Source organism: Pleurodeles waltl, chromosome 11 (assembly GCF_031143425.1).
Source record: "Pleurodeles waltl isolate 20211129_DDA chromosome 11, aPleWal1.hap1.20221129, whole genome shotgun sequence".
NCBI lineage: Eukaryota > Metazoa > Chordata > Amphibia > Caudata > Salamandridae > Pleurodeles > Pleurodeles waltl.
Genome location: NC_090450.1, coordinates 594404855 through 594420057, shown reverse-complemented (window position 1 = coordinate 594420057; position 15203 = coordinate 594404855).

Below are 15203 nucleotides of genomic sequence, written 5' to 3'. Positions count from 1 at the left end.
GATGACATCCCCTCAAACCTATGTCGCTTCGATCCATCGTCCTCTAGCGCAGAATCCACTATTCACTGTAAATAATAGCTAGGATTCTGTGGCACTGCAGCACAGATCAGCCCTGATCCTGCTTCCCATGTGAACAGTCCAGCCCGAAGTGCCAAGCCACGTCCTCCCTGGACCAGAAACAAGCATCCTGGGACTGGTTTCAGGGTATCAGCCCTCATCAACCACGCTAGCTTAAATCTGGTGGCATAGCAAGCACAGGACCCATCTCTGGCAAACCCTTCATAATGAGGGCAACAAATGCAAAAAGAACAGATGGTGGGTGGAATGCTGAACAAATCAAACATGCACCCTCAGTCACAGATCTGAGTCAAGACTGATCTGCACACGGCTGGGTCCAAACTGGGGTGGCATGATGAGCAAAAAAATGATGGATTAAACCCAGATCTGTGACTGAGGGTGAATGTTTGACTTGTTCAGCATTCCATCTATCATGTTGTTCTTTTTGCTCTAGTTCATTTTAGTAAATTTCCTGTGTCATCAGAACTGTGGCAAATGGAAGGGGTCTTCCTTACCTCTTGCTGACAAAGTCAGTGAAGATCTGACCAACCAGACTGAGAAGTAGACTCTGAGATCCACCCAAGCACTGTCAATGTGACACAATGATGACTTTCCTTTTCTTGATCTTTGGTATTCAAGAAGAAAGAGATTTGCATTCTCTATGCCGTTTTTAATGTGCAGGAGTTCACTGGATTTTAGTGTTTGTCAGTGGTTTTGTGTATGATCTGAGTTTCTTCTTTCAATGGGGTAATACCAGACTTGAGTTGACGAGAGTTCAAACACCTTCCTAATACTGTCCATTGTTTGTCCAGATTGTCTATTATCATTGTTACTGTATGTGCTCATGAGCAATATTGACACTTGACACTTTATGGAACATAAATTGAAGCCTTTTTCTAAAGATGCAGAAGTCACAAGCTTCTTGCACTTCAAATTCTGGTATATTGTTCACCAAAATGGGTGGGGGCATAGCAACAATTATACCAGTACAAATTGCATGCCATGGTTCTGGCAGTATAGGTAAAGGTTGTAGGAACCCAGATGGGCAAGAGTGAGAAGCTTTCCGCTGGGTGCAAGCAGGACATGAGCCTATATACATTTTGGTTTCTTCTCTAACCAATGGCCACCAAAAACAACAAAGTATGAGTCCCAAGGTAATTTGAGACCCAGGTGGCTGGCAATTGGAGAATCTTGGCTCATATTAAGAACTCAGGGGCTTTTTTATGAGAGTCTTGTGCCACTGGAGCATCACATTTTTGAGGCTGCAATGACGCAGACCTCTCAGTCATATCTATGACACCACACAAAGCTACTATGCGTGGCTTTGAATGGCCTCATAGATATGGAGTAAGAGAAAGCAGCGCAAGTCACTGTGTTGCCTTACTCTGCACACGGGAGGCACAACCCATGCAACACCGATCGGTTTTGACGCTGCTCCAGTTTTACTCAATCACGTAAACCTGGGGATGCTCCAAAACCTTACGCCTCTCCAGGGGAGGTGTTACGAGGAGATATCTTTGTATTTCTCCTCGTCTTTTCCTCTTTCAATGTGTGCTGCATTCTGCAAAACACAGAAAGAAGAAAACACCTCTCAGGATTGTTTTTGTGCAGGAAGGGACCGCCTCCTGCACAAAAACAATTCTGAATGTAATCCCAACACCCTTGACCACGGCACAAGGGAGCCTGCACTTACGCTAGGCATCCAATTGTACACAAGGGCAGGGCAAAGGACAGGAATGCCCCGTATCTCATAAATACAGTGCATTCCTGCCCTTTCACATTGGTGTAGGGCAGTGCAGCAAGAAGACCTGTGCCGCTGCCCTACGCCAATTCCCCATAAATAAGCCCCTCAATGTGCAGCTCCTTGGAAGGGATGAAAAAAGTTTGTCCCTTAATATTTATTTGTGTATTCAGATCCCATTCTCACTTGGAAACTTTGGAATAGCTATTTCTTAATCTTCCTCTGTGGAGAAAGTATGCTCTGACCAAAGGTCTGTGTAAAGGTATTCTTGGAGCTAGGTATATGGGTTCTATAAAAACCATATTGATTGGAAAATAAACCCAAAGGGCTTGACAGCTGTTTTTACACTGCACATTCCTGAGACACTGGAGGTTACAATGGTCTGTACAGTTTTCAAAGGGCTCACAAGTTCCCATTAAAAGTGTCTTCACTCGGAGCAGGCCATTTTCTTTGCCAGAAGCTTCCTGTCTAGGACAGAATAATTTCTTTCAAAGTCAGACAGAATATGAGATAGATAAAAAAATAGGTTGCTCTAACTCATCATCCTCTTGAAAACTTAAGAGAATGAGCCACCCACCCAGACTGAGCTTTGGGTCTCAACAATGAAACATTTTGTGGCATCATAATGTTGAGAAAATGGAACTTGAGTAAAAGCTTATTTTGAAGGCCTTTTCTGCCAACTAATGCCACCAGGAACCACCATGGATAGGCATCTATTTCTTAAAAGTGCTGGTGATGTTCCAGGTTAACTGGGTGAAGTAACCAATGAACTGCCAATTGACAAGCCCCACAAAGCACTGAGTCTGTCTTTTGGGAGAGGAAGTGGGCCAATCTAAAATGGCAGAAACATTTTGAGTATCCATTGAGACCCTGTGATTGTTAAGTTGAAAAACTAAATATTCAGAGGAAGAACTTGGCTAACATGTTGCTGATGCAAATTGAGATCTTCCGAATAAACCAAGATATCGTTAAGATAGATCACTATGAACTGTTGAGTATTTTAGTGAAGATATGGTCTGCAACACTAAAAGCTGGCAAGGCGCATTTCTGAACCCAAAAGGCATTACTCAGTATTCAAGAACACCAAAAGTAGTATTGAATGCTGTTTTTCACTTCTCTTTTTCCCTTAGTTAAAGAAGGTGGTGGACTCTGTGAAAGTCCAGTTTGGTCAATATTTTAGAACTTCTTGTCAGTTCTAGTATATCCTTAATTAAAGGAAGGGGATATCTGCCCTTTAAATTGAGCTTATTAAGCTCTTTGCTGTGTATGCAGGGCCTTAATTCATTTGACTTTTTTTGGTAGGAAGAACATTGAGGCCCCTGCGGAGGATGTGGATGTAGTTATGAAGCCATTTGTACATTCTCCAGGAGATATTGTCTCACTGCCTTTTTTTGAAGTCACAGAAGGAGTAGATTCTTTCAAAGGGAACAGCCTCTCCAGGTTTGATTGGGATGGTACACTCACATTTCCTGTGAGGAAGCAAAGACAACTTCTTAGGCTTCCTAAAAAGATCTGCAAAGTGATGATATTGAATAGGGATTCCTTGGAGAACATCTATCATCCTAGGATCTGGGACACAGTCCAAACCCAATCATTTGTGACTCCAATGAGTACCAATGTTTGTGGCAAAATTAGGAGGACACAACAAAATAGTTCTAGTTTTCCAATTGATATATGGGTTGTGGAGAGTTAGCCATGGAACTCCAAATATTACAGTATGATTGGATGAGGCATTGAAGTTAAACAAAGTAGTCTCTCAGTGATTGTCAAAGGTCAATCTTGAGGGAACTGTAATTTCCATCAACATCTGTTGCCATCAACAGTATGAACCTTCTCTGGAGATTCCTTCAAACTTTGTGGAATATCCCTTCCCCTAGACCAGAGTTTGTCCAAATATAGGCCAAGTGCACCGGGATCAAGCAGGGTCAAACTCTTTGATAACTTCCCATCTGGCATATCTATCAGGACAAGAAAAGGTAACAGGGAGATTTGAGAATCTCCGGACACTCCAAGTAAAGGGACATCAGGTACTCCTGTCCTTTCTCCTTTCAAAATGGATGGGGTTTAGTGTTTCCTGAATGCCTTTCAGGACAAAATGGTCAAAAACATATTAAATGTTCTGGTTAACTGTAGTACATACACAACCTGTTTCAGTGATAATATTCCCTCTCAGTCTCTGAAAGAGACCCACAGGTAATTCCAATCTTCATAGGTTCTTCACTGGATGATGTTGATGGCTCTTTAGAGGAGACTTCCATCTTACAAACAGGAAATAGGGAACAGTTGACTACAGGATGGGTTTGACTCTTCCACCTCTCAGACCTGTGCTCTGGTAAGCGATGTTCAATTAACAGTACTTGATCCATGGTTTCTTGGAAAGACTCTGGCACGGCAGAATGAAGCAACACATCCCCAAACTCCCAACTAACACTGTGATGAAACAGGGTAATTTAGATCCATTCCACCCTTGTAGTCTCAGCGGATAGCTGATGAAATTGGATAATGTAAGTTAAGACGTCTTGGCCAATTTGCTGAATATAGCACAAAATATAGTCTATCAAACACCCATTTGAAGGTGGTCATGAAAGTGCTATAGTTCTAAAGAATGGGATTATCTGCAGCTACCACTGGGGTAGACCTAGCAATTGCTTTTCCTGGCAAAACACTAAAGAAATATCCTACCTTGGTCCAATCTTTGGCAAATTGATTTGGACAAAACATACATTACACTGTCAAGGAATTCAGGATGTGTTACAGTTTCTTCAGGTCACCAGAAAAGCGGGGAGTGGCAGAAGATACCACTGAAGCATCTGTAGCTTTGGCTAAGAAAGCTTAATGCAGGGTCAGTTTTCTGTTCTGAAGCTAATGAGATTCTTGCATCTGTTGGTGGAATGTTTGTGTCAAATCCTAAGCCTGATCCTTTTCTGTCTTCCCTGGGCTAGGAGGTGAACATTGCAAATTGTCATTCTGACCATGCTTGGGTGGATTTGTGACAACTCTGTGGATTTTGAAGTGTGCTTCTGAATATGGTTCGTCTTATCTTCACAGACTTTTTCCCAGGTAAGGGGACCCCTTCCATTTAGCCATGGTTCCTCTGACAGAAGAAGGCACCTAGCAGTTTGTACTTTGCAGAAGCAGCCCGTAGGAGAAAAAAGCCAGCAAGGCAAAAAAAATCTATTTTGGTGGAGTCATAATACAAGCTGCACTCCATCTCATGACCAGTGGACCCTGTCAGAGGGTCAGCTCTGACAACATGGACATCTCACAGGCAAGCCAATCTCAATGCTTGCATCAGGTACTGAGTTGAATCAGCAGAATAGTACACCAGTTTATCACTATGCCATAAGTACTGGAGGAGAGGCAAAGATGGTAGAGGAGTTTTACGCCTTTTCCACTCCCCTTGAGTGGTGTCTGCTATTGATTGCACCCATGTAGCAATGCACCAACCTCACCACACACCTTTTCCAGAGACACTGCCAGCACTCCAGCAATGGACAAGCTGTCTGCATTAATATATGCTTCTTCAATGATGGGTATTCTGCCTTTTCTGGCGGCACATAAAACAGCTACATCTTCTGTCAGTCATCTTTCACATACTAATGTGTTGCTGTGGTATTTGGTGGACTGTAACTCATTGGTAAGTAAGAACACCTCACAATGGTGTCACATGTGCATCAAGGTGATGGCATCTCAATCCTAATCACTTATTACTCACTACAATACAATAGACACACATTACCTTGACAGTCACTGCATGCATGGCGATATGATGTATTACATTTAGAATAGAGCCCCATTTTTAGAAATATCACATCCTTATTGATGATGATCCTACATAAGTTCTCTTCCCATCTTCTCACATCTTACAGATGTCTAACTACATACCCTCAAGAGAGGTACAATACAAACAGGTAGACAAGCAATAATTAAATGCACTTTTGGGATCTTTACGTTGTGGTTCTGATTTCTTGGCTATATAGGGAGAATGCTAGTGTAATCTCTACAAACTGTGCACAGGATTGTTGCAGTCTGTTATATGTTGTGCGTCATCGCAATGCAACAGGACTTAAATGTAGATTTTGCACCTCATCTGCGGCTACATTCAGATATGGGGTGGGATAGAGAACAGAGGTCGGGGCATACAGATGCAGGACCGACTAGGTATCTCTTTTTTCACTTCTGTTGCTAGTCCAGTAGTTCAACAGTGTCTTGTGAATCCTAAATGTTGGATTCCTACACTGCTTATATAAACCATCATGAGATAAAACTGTTTAGTTAACTTAATATCACAAACAAGTATGATATGCTCTACTACATTTACACCTCATTTTGACTGTCATTCTTACACTCTTCACTTTGAATACTTAATTTCAATCACCCAGATAGTACACTTATTTTTTCCAACATACATGTTAGAGATCTTAATTTGGTAATATAATTCATGCACAAAATACTATCTGTCACAATATTTGTGTAACCCAAAAGATGTTTCTGTTTCTATACATGCAGAGGTCTTCCTTCCACATGCAGAGGTCTCTTTCCTGCATATGGAGGTCTGAGTCCTGGGTGTGGAGATCTCCAAATGTGGTAAATGTAAAATATGGTCAAAATGCTGCTACTGGTAACTTTAAAGTCATATATTATGTTATAACAGTCTCCACTCATTGATATGAGGGGTGGAGATATGAAACTTTATACCTAGGAGTTAACTTTACTTTCAGAAATGGTGAATAGCAAAAAGTAGTAATGTTACTCCTAGGTGTAAGAGTAAATATAAATATGTTCTTGCAGATCATGCAATCTTAAGTGAGCCAAAGTCCAGAAAGGGGAAAAGGATCAGACCTCTTTTGTTTAAATGCTATCCAGCCCCTTTGTGGATTTAAGTGTGTGTTTTGAGCAGGATTCTCATAGGTTGTCTCAGCCATTGAACCAGCAAAACCCTCTACTATTGCACGATACTATATAGCCCTATAGCTTTCTGAAAGCCTCTGAAGGAGCATGAAGCCAGACAAATAAAAGTATGTTTAACTATGGATTGGAGGCACTTGCAGAGAAAGCCAAAAGGATGGGCACTGGAGTGCAATGGAAAGGAAACAGGCTGACTGCTTACTAAAAAAAGGGATGGGAAAGGAAAAGGGGGTAGTGGGACGCATCAAAGCAGTAACAAATAAGGGAGTAATGAAGTCAATGTACAGAACTACATATCTCTTTAAACAGAAAAATTGAACGATGGGTCAAAGGTTGCCAGATAAATGTCTGTAATGCCATTAGAGTTAGGGCATATATAGATCTATACTAGGAGGAGGAAGAAGTTAAATGGGGTGGACCCTCAATGGGTAGGAGTGGTAAGATTGGTGGGGGTGTAGTTATGAAAAAGGATACAAGGTATGAATGCAAGAGCACCAAAAAGCTGCATGACTTCTTCGGTTTCACAGTAGAATGTATACTTTCTCTAGACAATTGTTTCTGGAAAACTTTGGCTAAAGTGAATCTTAGATGTTGGACTGTTAATAGATTTTGCCAACTTTGGAAGTAGATCACATCATCAACAAAATTGGGAGTGAGCAACGTGAGGTGCTGTTTTTAGCAAATCCACTGGCATGTAGATATTAAGAGCAACTCTGAGGTAGAGGATTCTGGGTTACAAACCAGAGCACTTACAAAAGAGGTAGGAATTATCACTTTCAATAATTCAATCAAGATGACAAGAGAAGCAGGAGATCCTACCCGCACATTATCATTTTAACCATAGAAGTTCAGAATTTCCATGCTATAATATGCTCAATTATATGCCCCCAATTGTGGGAACAAAAGAATCTAGGTTATTTTCCAGTAGACCACGCGCTATTTAACGAACTATAGATTATAGGTGGAAATTTAATTTGCCCTCTAGACTTCAGATCACCCACTCTCTTCACAACAAAGCCAAGATCTAGTACTAACAACTATATATGGGAGCTCTGTAGAATTTTAGTTTAAAGAATGGTTTGAGAGAGTAATACCTAACTGATTTATTCACACTAATTGGAAATGCACATACTCTAAACATGAATCAAAATAATTCTGATTCCAAGGAGCATACTATCAAATGCACAGGCAGGTAAAGGAGCTGTAAGTATCCAAGATCAAGCTCCCACTAACCTCACCCTAGAATATCCCACGTTCTCTCAATTCTTTCCTCACTGGACATTTAAAACAGCACTCCCAAAGAATTAAATTTTGTTTTTTATTATGAGCGCAAATTTGGAGGATTTTTTAAAACCAATACAGAAAGGACTCAGGTAATCCATATCTTATAATCTAGGCTATGCTTTGAGGGGAAAAGAAGAGAGAAGGGATTGAGATAATGAGAGTATTAGCCTGCAAAAGGTGCAGAGGACCTGGAAAAAAACTCTTCAGTCAAGCTTAGATGCTATTGGGTGGGCTAGTGGCCAAGGTTTTGGGAGATACTACCTTTATAACTATGGTAAAATTGTTAACAAAACAGAATTAATTCTAGGTATCATCACACAAGTTAGTTAGTGATGAAGACTCAGAATTTGCATCTGATTTTGTCAAAAATTATGAGATTTTGTATTGACAGAGGCCCTTTCATCAAAGTTGCCCAAGGCTGCTCTGAAGTATGTCTCTAGAGGTGCAGGCAGAACTCTGTAGTGGCAAGGCATGATGCTGTAGACAGCGACGATCTCTTAAAGTTGGATATTTATTTTTGTGGTCTTGTGAATGCCACCAACGCTTTCTCTTTGCCCGCACTTTAACTTTATCTTCTGACATTTTTAGACCTCAAAAACTTCCAAGCAGCAGGTTTGTCCTCTTTTGTTCTTTCTAAATTTAGTTGTGTTTTGAGGGGATGGTTTTGGCAGGCTTTTCTTACATGAGGTACTAACCAGTGATTGATGACAATCATTAATCTAATACCAAGAACATTTCCAGCATTTTTTGTTCTTATTCTTGTTCCTTTACTGCAAGCCATCAAAACAGCAGTACTTCCAAAATGGCATCACCCTCATGTCAGTATCCATTACATTACTTTGAGGTCTCACTCAGGAGCTGTCCTAGTGAAATGAGGGAAAACCAATCTTTGGTGATTCTGAGGCTTGGTCCATCATGATGGGATAGGAGATCCTGGCTGTGAGCAGAGCTAGTGAAAAAAACACTCTTGATACTACATCGCTGTTTATAATACACATTTCACTCTGGAAGGTTCCACCAAGTTCATTGTAAAGTATGTGTGGTGTTCCTGATGCATCATGTGCAATTGCATTGGGGCCCAGGGTTATGATGACCCCATTTCACCCCAGATTTGGCTGCTTTGACTAACAAACAGGAGGTAGGAGGACCAATATTCTTTCCTTGCATTAGGATCTATGATTGTAATGGCACTTGTTCACTTTGAATGCCTTCCAGCCAAAGGCAGCTGGCAGGTCAGCCAACTGTTGCTTCACAGGAAGAGTATTTCATGCATAATCAAAACTTAACGTATTGCCACTGAAGAAGAGGGAGAGCCAGTCCAGGCCTTTAGACATAGAAAAGCACATTTTTTAAAACTGGTCTATGCAGTATATGTCTCAATATACCTTTGTATACGATTTTTGGTAAACTGTGTGAAGGTGCATGGATGATCTCTATAGCTAGTTCCTTGCCTGATGTACGTAAAACTGACTTTTACCCACAAGTAGAATTTTACCAGGATAAAAAACTGTCAAAGCCATGAAGTGAAAATTAGCTTTTGTATTATTCTGCTTCAAAGGAGTACCAATCTAAATCTAAAGCATGTGTAATATGTGGATATTATTCACACAGAACTTCCTGGGGCTACTGATAGGTGACTTACCTAATGGCAAAGTATGCTTTTGTGTATAACAGAAATAGCTTCTTTTGACACAGTATTGCTTAAATAGAAAAACAAACAAATGTGAAAGGTAGAATGATTGAATTAATCTCAGCCACTGGTAATTACTCACTGTGAATTCCAGTGTATCATATTTCCCACCATGCTGCTCCAATATGTGACCACACATATACAAATCAGGCTTGTTCCTTTTCCAACATGAGCAGTCCAGTTCATACCGCCAGGCCAGGTCTGCAAGAACACAAGCAATCCCTGATCTTTTTGTATATTTGGACCTTATCAGAGAGTTGTATCTTATTTCCAATGGAAAAGTGAGTAGTGGATACAAGCCTGGGCATACCAGTAGCAGTTCACGCATTTTACTTATTAAAACCGATTGGTAGAATGCTTGAAATATTTTGAGCTACAGGTAATTAGTTGGGCAACATTTTAGGCCATCACTTTTCTGCAAACTATGTCACTCAAAACAAGATCTGCTATTTAGAAATTATATTTGTTCCTTCTCCCAGGCCAACAGTCAAGACGAAACAGCAATCTATGCCTCCTTTCTTGAGTTCAACTTCTGTCCAATGGCACAGTGAGGAGGCAAACCATATGCAAATCAGAGTTTAATGTTCTCCTATAGGAAAAGTTCAGCCTGAACGACGTGGCCAGATCCCATCCAGATGGAAATGCAAGCAATCACAGACTAGTTTTTCTAGTTTGTCTCTATTTGAGCCTTATTATTCAGGTTCACTTTGAGTCCTATGCCACAATGAGTGCAGATCGCATGTCTGGGCATAACCATTGCAGATCCAGCATCTAACACAGAAAAACAAAAAAGTTATCAGTGTAATGTTTAATCTTAGCGACTGGTAATTAATTTGGGACACATGTCAAACCTTATTTATTTTGCCCAGTGTGACTCTCTAGACAGATATCAGTCAATGGCCACAAGATTTGCTATTGCTTTATATGGAAAATCCAGCCTATACTGTCAAGACAGGTTCCCTCAGTTTAATCCTATATGGACCTCACCACTATGTTGTACCTTATGCCCAGTGGCATAGTGAGCATGGACCTCACATCTGGGCTTATGCTTTCATCTTAGGGGTCTCACTTGGAAAACAAAATAGTGGGTGGAATAGAGGCAGATTACTTGTAAATCTCCAGTACAGTGGTATGACATGTAGTCAGGGCCTGTAGATTAAATGCTACTAGTGGGTCTATAGCATGTATTGTGCCACCAACTTGCGTCACCCCTTGAATATTCAGGCCTGCCACTGCAGCCTGTGTGTGCAGTTTCAAACTGCCATTTCACCTGCCAAAATAAATCTTTTGCCGGGCCTACCTCTCCCGCAGGATAACATTGGGTTGCCTTATTACATTTATTAAGTGCTAACCTTTTATTGGGAAATGATGAAAATTGCATGTTTTGTGTATGAGAAATTATAAATAAAAAACGGCTTCAATAGTAAAGTTGGATTTTAGGTTCACATTTTGAAAATGCCACGTTTAGAAAGTTGGTATTTTCCTGTCCTAACTATGTGGTGCCTGCAGCCTGTCCTAGGTCACATGAGTGGGTGTAATTGGCAGTTGGACTTTATTTATTCCTCCCAGTCAGCCACACAACAGAGGGATTAAGCATGCTGGATGGGCCATCCACTGGCAGAATGAATAGGCTGTGCCCTGCCTTCACACAAAGGACTTGTCATCACTGCATTGTTCATGCAGCCAGCTTGGAGCCAGAGCAAGAAACTGATTTCAAAGAGAATTCTCTAGAAAATTCAGTTTGTTCAAAGTGGGCACCTGGTATAAATATTGGATCCTCAGATCTAACTCTTCTGAACATGTAAAGACATATTGATACCACAGAAGAAGGACTGCTGTGCTGCTTTGCTGCCAGAAGGAGTGACGCTCTGCTGCCTTGCTATTCTTCTGCTCTGCTGTCCTGCTTATTGAGAAGGAAGACTGGACTTGCACCCTTCATCCCAGGCTGAAGTGACTGACGACCTCCTGTTTTGAGTCACAGGGACATAACATGTTCTAGAGGATCCATGCAACTGCTCAGCTGAACTGCTGCCTGGAACTGCATCTGGACATACCTGAGCCCTGCTGTCCTCTGCTGAAGTAAGTTTCTGATCCCCAAGAGGTGTTCCTCAGGCCCTTAGTGTGAAGTTGAGCTCTCTTCTCAAGGAAAGGAGAAATCCTGAATTGTTGGGCTCTTCCGACAGGGCGAATTTATACTAATATCTTGCCACTAACTTAAAGTTCTGGTGGACCTGACTCTTTGTGCCAAATTGACCAGAAGCCTCCCCTGGCAATCCAAGCTCTGCAGTTTGCACTACAGCATCGGCAGCTCATGGTGACTGACAATGCAAAGCTTCAGCAATGCCCGTCTGCGATGCCCAACAGGATCTTTGTGCTACAGCAACGACCGTCCGTAACACCTGACCTCCTTGTCTCGCTACATTGACAACCATCCGTGACACTCTTTCTGCCCCCTTCCACAGCGAATGGAACTCTATGCTAGACTTTGAAGGTAACTCTTTCAGCAGGACTAGCCTTGTCCCTGTGGCTGGCTCCATTGTGGTTGGCCTGAACTTGAGACTTCCACATGATCTTGAATGACCAGACATCTGCGAATGGTGCTTTGTGCTTGGTGGCACTATAATTACCTGAAATCTTTAAAATAGCATATCTCTAGTTCTACTGATTGGAGTTTTTGTCATTTTGCTGTCAAATAATGTGTTACTTTTTACTTTATGTTTCCAAATTGGTGTAGGATTTTTTGTTGTGTTTTCACTTTATTACTGTTTGAAGTGCTGCATAAATACTTTACGCATTGCCTCTAAGTTAACCCTGACTGCTTCATAGCAAGCTACCAGAACATTAAGCACAGCTTAATTTGGTGTTTGCTTGTAACTTCACAGTGTCAGGAATTGTGACTGATGTTTGAGTAGAATCCCCCCTAACCAGTAAGCAAATTCCCAACACACTGGTAATTACTCAGGTCCCATCTTTGGCCATCATTTTCTGCCCATTATGGTTCTCTTGAGATAGACCAGCAGTTTTAATATCAGACTGTTTCCTTCTCCAACAGGAACATTTTGCTAAATCAGGTCCCCTTGTGTCAGGACCACAGGCCCCCCTGACATTATTTTGCACATATTGTGTCATCCATGAGGTACAGCTTGAGTCAAATGGCACTGTGACATATGACTAAGTCATGGCATATCCATCATGCTTAACTCTTTTAACTTAGAAAAATAAAAAAGTGATGGGTCAAAAACTTTAATTAATCTCAGCCAGCGGTAATCATACAGTGCTGCATTTTTGTACATCTTTTTTGTTCAAATTGCTAATCAGGACAGAGATCGCCACATGCAAATCAGATGTAGGGTCTTATTTAGAGTTTGACAAACAAAATACTTTTCCACAAATGTGGTAGAATAGCCTATCTACCAAATTCACTGTTCCCCCTCTGTATTTAGAATCAGGACAATCATCATGTTTTCACTGACAGAGCTTTTGCCTTCTCCACCAGTGTAAAACTTAGACCGACAGCCCCAAAGGCATCGGGCCATCAGTCAACATTCCTCAGATTGCCTATCCTACTTAAGGCAAATATTTGGACTTGCTTGTTTCAGGTTCACCACTGCCAGGAAAATCCTGGTGGTCCTGAACAGGAAAGCAAATATCTGACTCCCACATGCTGGGAGAAAACTACCAGTGTGTTAAGGTCATTTATTTTTTGCCCTTAAAAACAAACTCTAGCTTTGGGAGTTTGTTTTTGTAAAACATACCCTGAATGACAGCATTAAGCATGGGGGATACAGAGCAAAGTTGCATTGATAAAATCCCATCGAAAAAGGTTAATTTGGGGTAGAGATAGCCCACTTAGTAATTGCTGCTTGGGAATTGCTGCTCATGAACAGCCCATTCCTTATCCTGTCAGTTCGCCTGAACTATGTGGGCCATTAGGATGAAAAATAGCCCACCGTGATCAGAAGTTTCTCATTTATGCCCCGGGTGCCTGTTGCAAGAAGGATATTGTCCACATCTGGAGAGTAAAATCTCCTACAATATTTCTCCTATTAGAGGTGAGGGTCAGGTGCCACAGATTCAACCTGTCATGGTATTCTCTGGGCCTGCCACATGTGTCCTATGTGGTGTGGGACAACCCTAGGTGCTGAGGAAACAGCGAGGAAGGAGCAGCGTAAACTGCAGTTAGCCTGCCCATACATAGAGGAAGCATTGTGAGAGTCTCTGTGTGTGGGTGCACCACATGGGAACATGGTTCCTGCTGCATGAGCAAGGAAACTTTTAAAAAAAGAAAGCATATTCGATCTTCAGTGCCTTACAAGGACACCCAAAAGAAACAAAAAAGGAGCAGCAGTTGCAACTCTCCCGATTCCCCTGCAATTTTAATTACAGCACACTAACTGACTTTAGGAACTAACAGAGTGACCCTAGGGAGTTTTCTACATTTATCAAGAACTTCTGAAACTGGGTTTTTCGCTTTGAGGCTCTTCGGTGCATGGAAATTACAGTTCTACCATGGTTGCTAGACAACCTTGATAAAAGTAAAAATATAAATTTTTAAACGTAAAGTTCTCTGTTTTAAAGTTGTGTTGATGCAGGTTTGTCATAATAACAAGGAAAATAAAATTCAGATCTTATTCTTATTAACATCACACGTGTTTTCTAATGTTGGAGTGTTTCATTTGGAGCCTTTTTTCTTTTTTGTTTTTTTAACTGCCCTCAGTGCTGGAGGGCGTGCCCCTGAATTTGCTGCAAGGAGAGATGACTCTAGCTTGAAGTCTCCTGGTACCTTTGCTTGCCATCTGCTTAGGTATGATTCCTTTGTGGAGCAACATGCCTGCAAGGAGTGGGGCAAATAGAGGAGGCCAGCTGGACATTACTGGGTCCCCGATTGCCTCCAGGATGGAAAAAAGAGCCTTATGTCTGGCAGAGTGAGGGCACTTGAAGGAGTCGCGGAGGGCCCCGGGGGGGGGGGGGGGGTGAAAGCTAGGTCTTGGGCCTAAACAGCGAATGAGTGGCCTCCCAGGCCCATGACCTAATCCAGAAAATAGTACCAGACTCCTCCTATCCTATCCTGGAGCTGTCCACTATGGAGACCCCCACCACTGTATTGGAGACAGAGATGTCTAACATTTCTGAACCGGCTGCCTCTCGTGTTCTGGGTTTAAACAACCTGAAGTATTAGCTTGCCTAGCTCCAACTTTCCAATTACCTCCACAAAAATCCCTTGTGCCCTCTGAGACTGGGAACTTTGAAATATTGGCACAGTTGGCATCGCAGGCTGGGCCTGGCAACACTCAGGAGCCTTTTTTTCCATCTCAGATTTATCTGATAGTGACTGGGTTGAGGGGGTGGATCAAGTGGCACAAAAGATACTGTTAGCAAATTACTCGTCACTTCCAGAGAAAACTTCTCCAAACACTGGCCTCACTCCCAATATACCATCTGTATAAAAAAAAGGGATTGGGTCGGAGGGTGGTCCCGTCAAGACCAGAGCACCCTGTGTTAACTGTTTTTGATCAAGGTATT